The sequence below is a fragment of the Cornus florida genome, unplaced genomic scaffold (assembly GCF_030987335.1).
Source record: "Cornus florida cultivar Cherokee Brave unplaced genomic scaffold, ASM3098733v1 CherokeeBrave_3.0.0_Hap2_Chr05, whole genome shotgun sequence".
Classification (NCBI taxonomy): Eukaryota; Viridiplantae; Streptophyta; class Magnoliopsida; order Cornales; family Cornaceae; genus Cornus; species Cornus florida.
Window position 1 is genome coordinate 65,750,353 of NW_026775575.1, and position 11,451 is coordinate 65,761,803.

The 11,451-nt window shown below is 26.2% G+C and overlaps 1 pseudogene; it reads right to left on the reverse strand.

The window, feature by feature from the left end:
• Nucleotides 1-7,323: 7,323 nt before the first annotated feature.
• On the reverse strand, nt 7,324-7,471 carry LOC132310543 (U2 spliceosomal RNA; annotated as a pseudogene).
• Between the last annotated feature and the right edge of the window lie 3,980 nt (nt 7,472-11,451).

Consider the following 11,451-nt stretch of genomic DNA (forward strand, 5'->3'; position numbering starts at 1 on the left):
TCAATCATCAACCAATCTATTGATCACTCGACTTACTAATCCTAATCTCGATTCCACAACCCAATACGACCCACCAATCCCTTGGGTCGATCCCTACTCGCCCTAACTATATTTTTAGTGAAAGGTAGTAGTGGCAAATTATAGATGTAAAACTTGGCCACACTCATCTTAGTCCACTCTTTAAGTTTCGGGTGCTCGACGGCGGCACCCACCAAGGATTTTCAGCAATTGGTGTTTGGTAGAACGATAGGGTGTGAGATAGAGTCAAAGTTCGGTATACTTTGTTTCAAACATAGTAGATCGGTTTACTTTGGACTGAATAGTCCATGGGATTTTTTCCATGCAAATAGTTGACGTATTTTATCAATTGTGGTCCCCTCGCTAAAAATCCTAGTGCAATCTCTCTAAACTTTTACTTGCTTTACTTTACATGTATTTGTGATTGTGGATATTTAAATTGATCATATAATTTAATCAATCATAAATTGAGCAAGTTGACCTAAAAATCAGATCTAGGTCAAAAAATGAATTAATCACAATTAAAATCAACAAATTGTTTCCACACCCCGTGTAACTCTTGTGAACACAGGTATTTGATTCAATATCGGTAAGAATGACCGAGGCTGTTTCATCCATGGCTTCACCGCAGGTGTCAGGTTGGGAGCTTGTCGCCACGTTCACCTCACAAACCTCGTCACCATGATCTCCTTCTGCATTTAGATTTTAGCTTCCATCTTTGCTGGTTTTTCCGTTAACGGAGCATGTCACGTTTCCGGTCTTTGCATTTTTGCAAAGCAGGACCACATCCACACCTGCACAATCGAGGGGAAAAAAAAACCTTAGTATTCTTGCAATATTTATGACATGATATTACCAACCACTTAAAAAAAGTAATGGTAAAGACAAAAATATTTTAAACATTGCTATTTCAGCTCGAGTCTTCCGTCAAACACTGCGCATATGTGAGATGCCCCACTATGGATGCAAAGTGTCAACCCTTCTGCCTAACTATAATTTTCCATACATCCGGATCACTTGTGCAAAAAGACCTTGCATTAACTTTCTATGTATTGCAGTAGCTTTTATATCTTCATTGCATGCACTCATTGAATAACAAGTAGTGTTACAATATATATATATGTGAGTTTATGTTGGTAATTAGATTAAAAGAGGAGGAGTTATTTGTCTGGAAGGTGAATCACAAAAAGGCCGACTAAAGTTTATATTAATTAAAAACGACTTTAAAAAATTAGATTTAATTAGAAGACATGGTTTATAAAATAGGAAGTAATAGAAAAGGAATTTACTTGGCGAACCTCATCGACATGGGACACAGCCAAGACTGATGATGATAAATTTGATTAAAAGAGGAGTTATTTGTCTGGAAGGTAAATCACAAAAAGGCCTTCCAAAACTTATATAAGATGAATTAATAAAAAACGATTTAAAAAAATTAGATTTAATTAGAAAACATGGTTTATAAAATAGGTAATAATAGAAAAGGAATTTACTTGGACAACTTCATTTATATGGGGCAAAGCCTAAAAAGATGAACATAAATTTGGTGATTTTAATTACCTTCAAGGGATTGACTCAATTTGGTGACGAACTGGACGCGGCAAGCGTCACAGTAAACCTTGCCTTCGATGGTAAACTTGCTGTATTCGAAGGCTCTGGCGAATCCAGACAGGACCAGGAGGGAGAGGGCATAGGCCACGAGTGGTACAACTTTTGCCATTTTCACTTCACTTGGTGCGTATTGGAATTGGAGGGCATCGAAACAACTTAAATAGAAGGAAGAGCTGAGAGATTATAAGAGAGAGAGAGTTTGAGCTGTTATTTCTGTGTGGTACTACGTACATGGCCGAGCTTTTTCTTGACAGAGTTTGAGCTGTTATTTGATGGCAAAGTTATAGTTATAGTTATATATATATATATATATATATATATGTATATATATGTATACTAGTAAAAGGCACGTGCAATACACTTGTTGAATGTTTTGTAACTTATCGATATATGAGATCACTCATTTTTTAATTATTGTATTATATTATCAGCTATTAATAAATATTTTTTTATATTAATAAATAAATATTAAAATATTTTAAAATTGGCAGTAAAATTTGATTTTTGTAAAGTAATAAATTTTTTTAAGTTTTTATATTAATACATAAATATTTATATTTTATTTTTTATTAATTAAGAAATATTTTTTTATTTTAATAGTGAAATTGGTGGTAAATTTTGAATTTTGCAAAGTAATAAATTCTTTTAGGTAATTTGAATTTTATTAGGTAATATTTGAAAAATTACCTATATATATATATATATAATAGTATAGATTTGAATTTTATTAGGTAATTTGTAATTTAGTATAATTTTAAATTTACAATAGAAATTCAATTGTAAAAAATTTTAATTAAATTTTAAAATTTAATTAATAATTCTTGTCTAATTAGATTCCAATAAATAAATAAATAAGTAATTTGTGTTAGAGTTTTATAGAAACTCTTTTAAAACCTCCTTTTATATCAATTAATAAATAATTTTTTATATTAACAATACTTGTCTAATTAGATTTTCTTTTATTAAAAAACTCAAAATAAATAGATAAATAGGTAATTTGTATTAGAGTTTTTATAGAAAATCTTAAAATATATCTTTGTCTAATGTATTATAATTTTATTCAACTAAAATAGGTAATTTGTGGCAGAGTTTTTATAGTCTAATTAAATTTTCTTTTATTAAAAAACTTATAATAAATAAATATATAGGTAATTTGTATTAGAGTTTAATACAAACTCTTTTAAAAACTCTTATTATATCAATTAATAAATAATTTTAAATTTTAATAATTCTTGTCAAATTAGATTAGGTTTTATTAAAAAAAAAAAAAAAAAACTCATAATAAAAGGTAGTTTGTGATAGAGTTTTAGAAAAAATATTTTATTTTTTAGATCAATTAAAAAATATTTTTATATTAATAATTCTTGTCTAATTAGAATTTCTTTTACTAAAAAACTTATAATAAATAAATAAATAGGTAATTTGTGTTAGAGTTTAATATCAACTCTTTTAAAAATTCTTTTTATATCAATTAATACATATTTTTATTTTAATAATTTGTGTCTAATTAGCAATTAATAAATAATTTTTTTATATTAACAATACTTGTCTAATTAGAAAATCTTAAAATATATCTTTGTCTAATGTATTATAATTTTATTGAAAATAAAATAGATAATTTGTGATAGAGTTTTTCTAGTCTAATTAAATTTTCTTTTATTAAAAAACTTATAATAAATAAATAAATAGGTAATTTGTGTTAGAGTTTAATAGAAACTCTTTTAATATCAATTAATAAAAAAATTTATATTTTAATAATTCTTGTTAAATTATATTAGCTTTTATTAAAAAAAAAAACTTATAATAAAAGGTAGTTTGTGATAGAGTTTTAGAGAAATTATTTTATTTTTTATATCAATTAAAAAATATTTTTTATATTAATAATTCTTTTCTAATTAGAATTTCTTTTATTAAAAAACTTATAATAAATAGGTAATTTGTGTTAGAGTTTAATATAAACTCTTTTAAAAATTATTTTTATATCAATTAATAAATATTTTTATTTTAGTAATTCTTGTCTAATTAGATTTACTTTTATTAAAAAACTCATAATAAATAGGTAAATTGGTAATTTGTGTTAGAGTTTTATAAAAACACTTTTGAACCTCTTTTTATATCAATTAATAAATAATTTTTTATCTTAGTAATACTTGTCCAATTAGATTTCCTTTAAAAATAAAAAAAATAAAAAACTCTTTTCATATCAAATAATAAATTTTTTTTATATATAAATAAATAAATACTGAAACTCTTTGCATATCTAATAATAGTATAGATAACAACTCTTTTTAATAAATACTGAAACTCTTTGGCAGAGTTTTAGACTTCTTAGATTAATAGGATTATGATATGTGTCCTTTTCTGATAATGACATAATCATAACTGGGCTGGCTGGTTATATTGTGAAAATTATCCATAAAAAATAACTATTCTTTTTATATTGAACTAAAAATAAGAGTTTTATATAGAATGTGATTGATATAATATTTTTTAATTTGTGCATTGTTTATCTAAAAAATGATAAACTTTAAATATAAATTTGATTATACGAATTAATTTTTTGATACAAATTTAGTGCAATCAATAAATAAAATCAAGTCATAATTCTAAATTAATTTGATTAAGACATTATTTATCAAATTATTTGTTGGTAATGATCATACAAATTAAGTGCAATCAATAGTTAAAATCATAATTCTAAATTAATTTGATTAAGTCACTATTTTAATTGTTATACATTTTCTGCTTTAATTAAGTTAATATATTGAAATATTGAAATTCAAGTATTGATATATTTTGATGTAGAATTATTGTTATGTATTTATTGAAATAAATTATATATTTCATTCTCTATTTAGATTTACTTTTATTAAATTTCAGTATTTCTTACTTTATATTTTGTTAATTTGAATTTTATTAGATAATTTTGAGTTTTATAGACTTTATACCAATAAATACATAACAATAATTCCACACTTGATCTTAGCCAAAAGACCAAAAAAGGTTAGCCAAAAGGCCGACCCAAAAATAATTAGTACTACACTTGATCTTAGCCAAAAGCAAAGACCGAAAAAAGTAGCAGTACACTTCATCTTAAGCCAAAAGACCAATAAAGGTTAGCCAAAAGACCGACCTAAAAAAATTTAGTATTACACTTGATCTTAGCCAAAAGGCCGAAAATGTGTGATTATTATTTCTTTAACTCTATAGTTTTATAAGAGGCTTTCATGTAATCAATTTTACTTAAAACCAATGTGGGACTTTGTAATTTGAATTAAACTCTTTTTATATTTTATTTGTTTTAGTTAATTTTAATTTAATATTAAATAATTTTGAATTTTATATAATTTATATCAATTAATAAATAAATACTGAAATACTGTCCTTTGATTTTTCTCATTTATAGTTGTACAATCAACAACATGTTTCCTACTTCACATCATCTTTAAAAAGAGTGAGAGTACCATCAGTTCATTTTAAAGTAAGAGGAAAATGGTAATTTTTAATTTTTTATACTGGATAAAATTTCTTCCTATTCCAATTTGGAAGCACCATAATTATAAAACCACACCGAAACCAAGTATAACAAAATAGTTTATTGTTTAATTGACATCCCAAAATAATACGGAGTATTAATTTAAAAAAATAGTTAATTGTGTGAAGAATTTTTGAAATCCAAGACTTTTAAAATAGAATAATTACAAGTTTAATAGTTGGAGAATTTTAAAAAATCGTCAAGAACTTTAATAGTAAAAGAATTCTAAAAATTGTTAAGAGTTTTAAAACAACTAAAATTTTTCAATAAAAAGATCCAAAACAGCCAAGAATATAAAAATAAATAAAAATAAATGATAAACTCTAAATATGAATTTGATTATACTAATTAATTTTTTTGATACAAATTAAGTGCAATCAATAATTAAAATCATGTCATAATTCTAAATTAATTTGATTAAGACATTATTTTCATTGTTATTTTTTTATTTTTTGTACGTGCAAGTCATAATTTTAATAATAGGGTATGTGATAAAAACTCTTTTCTCAAAATATGATATTCTCAAAATATAAATATGATGATACAAATTATTTTTTGGTAATGATCATACAAATTAAGTTTAATAACAACTAAAATTTTTCAATAAAAAGATCCAGAACAGCCAAGAATATAAAAAATAAAAAATAAAAAAATGATAAACTCTAAATATGAATTTGATTACACGAATTAATTTTTTGATACAAATTAAGTGCAATCAATAATTAAAATCATGTCATAATTCTAAATTAAATTGATTAAGACATTATTTTCACAAATTATTTGTTGGTAATGATCATGCAAATTAAGTGCAATCAATAATTAAAATCATAATTCCAAATTAATTTGATTAAGTCACTATTTTAATTGTTATACATTTTCTGCTTTAATTTAGTTAATATATTGAAATATTGAAATTCAATTATGGATATATTTTGATGTAGAATTATTGTTATGTATTTATTGAAATAAATTATATATTTCATTCTCTATTTAGATTTACTTTTATTAAATTTCAGTATTTCTTACTTTATATTTTGTTAATTTGAATTAGTTTGAATTTTATTAGGTAATTTTGAGTTTTATAGACTTTATATCAATAAATACGTAACAATAATTCTACATTTTACATTTGATCTTAGCCGAAAGACCAAGAAAGATTAGTCAAAAGGCCGATCCAAAAAAAAATAGTACTACACTTGATTTTAGCCAAAAGCAAAGACCGAGAAAAGTAGTAGTACACTTCATCTTAAGCCAAAAGATCAATAAAGGTTAGCCAAAAGACCGACCCAAAAAAATTTAGTACCATACTTGATCTTAGCCAAAAGGCCGAGAAGGTATGATTATTATTTCTTTAACTCTATAGTTTTATAAGAGGCTTTCATGTAATCCTTTTTACTTAAAACCAATGTGGGACTTTGTAATTTGAATTAAACTCTTTTAATATTTTATCAGTTTGAGTTAATTTTAATTTTATATTAGGTAATTTTGAGTTTTATAGAATTTATATTAATTAATAAATAAATATTGAAATACTACTTTTTTTTATTTACCAAAAATACTATCCTTTGATTTTTCTCATTCATGGTTATACAATCAACATGTTTCCTGCTTCACATCATCTTTTAAAAAGAGTGAGAGTACCATCAGTTCATTTTAAAGTAAGAGGAAAATGGTAATTTTTAATTTTTTATACTGGATAAAATTTCTTCCTATTCCAATTTGGAAGCACCGATAGTCAAAGTCATGATCAGAAAGCGTGTCCTTCCTACTGCCAACCTTCTCACCCTTTGGTAATTGTCATGCGGAAAACCACATACATAAAACTGGGAAAAAAGAAAAATGTGCAACACTTTATATTAGCCAAAAGTAAAGACCAAGAAAAGCAATACTACACTTAATTTTAAGTCAAAATACCAATAAAGGTTAGTTAAAAAGCCGACCCAAAAAAATTTAGAACTACACTTGCTCTTAGTCCAAAGGCCAAGAGCTCTATAATTTTATAAGAGGCTTTCATGTAATCCTTTTTACTTAAAACCAATGTGGGACTTTGTAATTTGAATTAAATTCTTTTTATATTTTATTAATTTGAATTAATTTTAATTTTATATTAGGTAATTTTGAGTTTTGTAGAATTTATATCAATTAATAAATAAATACTGAAATACTACCCTTGCTCTTAGCCAAAAGCAAAGACTAAGAAAAGTAATACTTGATTTTAAGCCAAAAGACCAAGAAAGGTTAGCCAAAAGGCCGACTCAAAAAAATTTAGTACTACACTTGATCTTAGCCAAAAGGCCGATAATGTGTGATTATTATTTCTTTAGCTTCATAGTTTTATAAGAAGATTTCATGTAATCATTTTTATTTAAAACCAATGTGGGACTTTGTAATTTGAATTAAAGTCTTTTTATATTTTATTAATTTGAATTAATTTGAATTTTATATAAGGTAATTTTGAGTTTTATAGAATTTATATCAATTAATAAATAAATACTGAAATATTGAAATACTGAAATACTTTGCAGATTTAATAATAGTATAGATATAGATATATTTATGTATATGCACACCTATGCATGAACACCTGACACTTGGGTCTACGGATGTTGTATTATGAATTCAAAACTTGATTGCTAATTTCTAAATTGCCGATACTCTTGATTTATTTATTTGTTTAAGAATCTACCAAACACCAAAAAAATATAAGTTAAAAATCTATTTAACATGTAATTGATTTTACACACAAAAATTTATTTTACATCTAAACTAGCGGATTAGGTTTTCCAAAAGAAGCCCCCAACCTGGCTTTACCACGTTGCAATTTGAGTGAAATGAAGCCTTGTTTGTTTGGAAGTAAAACAATTTTGAAAAAAATATTTAGAACTTTTTTTTTTAGAATTTTTTGATGTTTGGTTGCCTAAAATGCAAGTAAAATATTTTCTCAAGTTTCTATAAGAATGATTTCCCTCAAATACTTTTGGTAATTTAATTTACAATTTTAAACCCTATGGTTTTGATCAACTCCAAGCTTATGTGTTTCTCCCTCTCTCTTTCTCTCTCAGTAGAAGGTATCATCTTTGAAACTCTCATCTCTCTTCTTTCCTCTCTCAAACCCCCTGATAGTACACGATTCTTCTTCTTTGTGAAAATATAGGCTTCGTTTGTTTTGACGTGAAATATTTTGTTTGACATATATATATATGTATATATATATTTTTTTCATCTAAAATATTTTATTTTATTTTTATTTTTCGGTATTCGACAAAGGTTTAGATTGAGATAGAGATTGAGTTCATCGGGTAGGACATGTAAAATAACTTGTCGAAAATTAAAAAATAAGTTATTTTTTGTTAGATTTTAATAATTTTTTTCTTCGTAAATATTTTATGACAACCAAAAACCTAAAAAACATAGATTACACTCAAACAAACGGAGAAATGTGAAATATTTTCTAAAAATTGAATACATACAATAGTTTTAAAATATTTTTTTTGATATTTTGTCGTCTATTAATTATCAATGACTTAGCACGTGTTAGGATTAGATGTTTTTATAAATATTATATGATTGATATTATTCGAACAGAAATTGTTAGACTAATATATAAGTAGGAGAGAGACATATGTTGGATAAATGTGATTTGGCAAATCATTACTTTTATAAGATAAAGCAACTTTTATTTTTATAAGTTATTTGATTATCATTTGAAAATATTTTTGAACATTTTTTTTTATATATATATTTTTGAACATTTGCCAAGCACAAAAAAAAAAAAAAAATATAAGATAAAAAGCATTTTGCATGAATTTTTTTTACATAGATAACATTTTAAAAAGAAAATATTACACATTGAAACAAACGATAGTTAGACTAATGGATAGGCAGGAGAGAGACATATTTTGGATAAATATAACTTGGCAAATCATTGCTTTGAGAAGAAAGCTAGGTTTTTTTTTTTTTATTTATTTATTTTTTTTTTAAGCGATATGATTTTCATTTAAAAATATTTTTCCATAACCAAACACTAAAAAATATTTTTTGAATTTTTTTTTTTTTTTTTTTTAACCTTTGCCAAGCACATGAAAAAAAAAATAAAAAAAAAGCAGCAGCATTTTACATGAATTTTATTCACATAGATAACATTTTACAAAGAAAATATTACACATGGAAACAAACGAAGCTGAAGTCATCCAATTGTGTAATTCCATAGCACTCCGATGACCAGTGACAAAAGGAAGCACTTCATCATTAACTTTTTGTTGACCCAAAACCTTTTAGGAATTACTTGGAAGAAAATGCACATCAATCTATATATATATCTCTCTCTGTGTGTGTATTTGTGTGCCTGTGATGCAGAGAGTGTTGGAAACGGGGGCATTAAAATGATAAATTTTAGAGGGAGTATGCATGTGTATCTGTGTGCCTGTGATGTAGAGAGTGTTGGAAACGGGGGCATTAAAATGATAAACTTTGGATGAGATTTTGAATAGATTTCGCTAAGAATTGTTTGCGCATCTATAGACGAGCGCGTTCCTCTCTGCAATGAGATGAACGTGATATATTTACTTTCTCAAATCCGTTTTCGGGTGAATGAGAAATTAGTTCCAAAGTAAGGTATTTGATAAGCTTAAATGTGTTTAAAAATGTGGGAAGTGTTAGTCCCACATCGGAAAAATATTAAAACCTAAAGGCACCATGAGGCCTATATAAACCCCCCCTTGGGTTCATTCCAAAGCACTCTAATTCAGAATCCTTTTCTCTAATTCTGAATTTTCTACTTCCTCTCTCTTCTTCTATAAGTGTCTGTGGGTACGAGCCCTTGTCTTTGCATTTGAGCCTTAGTCAGTCACTCCTAATCCAAGTTTAGTCAGTTACTCCGAATCCAAATTCGAGTCAGAGAGTACTACACCGAGCCGGTTCGCCTATTCCTTTGGTTTGCAGTTGTATCTTAGGAGATAGACGTCACTGAATCCGTTAGCACCACAGGGGCGAATATGTCTTAAGGACATAGAGTTAAATTCTAACCTCGACTTATTTCCAGGTTCTTTTATTTTGTTTTATTTTATTTTATAAGATATTATATATATAGATTATTATTTTATAATAATATTATATATATACTCACATTATATTTATGCATAATATTTAAATAGTAATACTATAGTGTATGGTATACTTAAACCATATTTTTAGACTACAATCTTAAGATATGAGCCGTTGATACATGGAAGCATGGAGACTTACGCAGGAATTACATCCTTAATGGATTGGACAACACTCTATATAATGTGTACGGTCCAATTAACACTACTAAAGAGTTATGGGAGTCACTAGATAAGAAATATAAAACTGAGGATGCTGGCTGACGAGCCCCTTCCTATGTGTTTAGAAAACGGACTTTTTAATGCGAGAGGTCGCTTCGCAAGGTCAAAATATGAATGTGGTTTCGGAAGCCTTTCTAGTCAAATTTACATTTATAAAAACCACTACTACAACTAATGAAGTATAGCGAGTAGGGATCGTCCACAGAGATTATACGTGTTAGAATTTAATTTCGACTCTAGCGTATCAAAAGATTGCAGAGAAGGGTTGATTGTTTGAATTAAACTAAAATTTAATTAATTAAAATGAAATTAAAATAAATTAAGTTGAGATAGGGATTTAAGAGATGAGAAGTGAGGTCTTGGGGTGCAATGGAATCGCTATCAAGCTCATTCACCAAACCACACACTTTCAACTAATTTGGGAAAAACATTCTTGTGAACAAAATACGACTACCAATTGCAATATTAAGCATGGACCATCAAATTCATGTATGAATTGTCTACCTAACCGACAAATAAACTAAGTGTAGCACAACCCATCAACTATAAACATGACCCATCAAATTAGTCATAATTGTAACATACATCAATCTAAAGAATCATGGAATTTTGCAATAATAAGCCATGGAATATCAAATCAAGTATAGATTGTCTACCTACCTACAAGCATGAATTAAATTGTAGAACAACCCATCAAGTATAAGAATAATCTATCAAATTAATTGACAAACCCATCTAATAAAAATCATGTCTAGCCATCACTAGATTTTCAATCAACCACACATAGACATGCAATTAATATAGAAAAACTAGTGTAGAGATTAATTCCCAAATAATCACACATAAGACAACATGAAATCATAAAGAGAATCAATAGGAAGAATTAAACCATATGAATCATGTGAGACATAATTCCCAATTTAATCGCACATAGACATGTGAATAAATTAGAGAATTAATAGG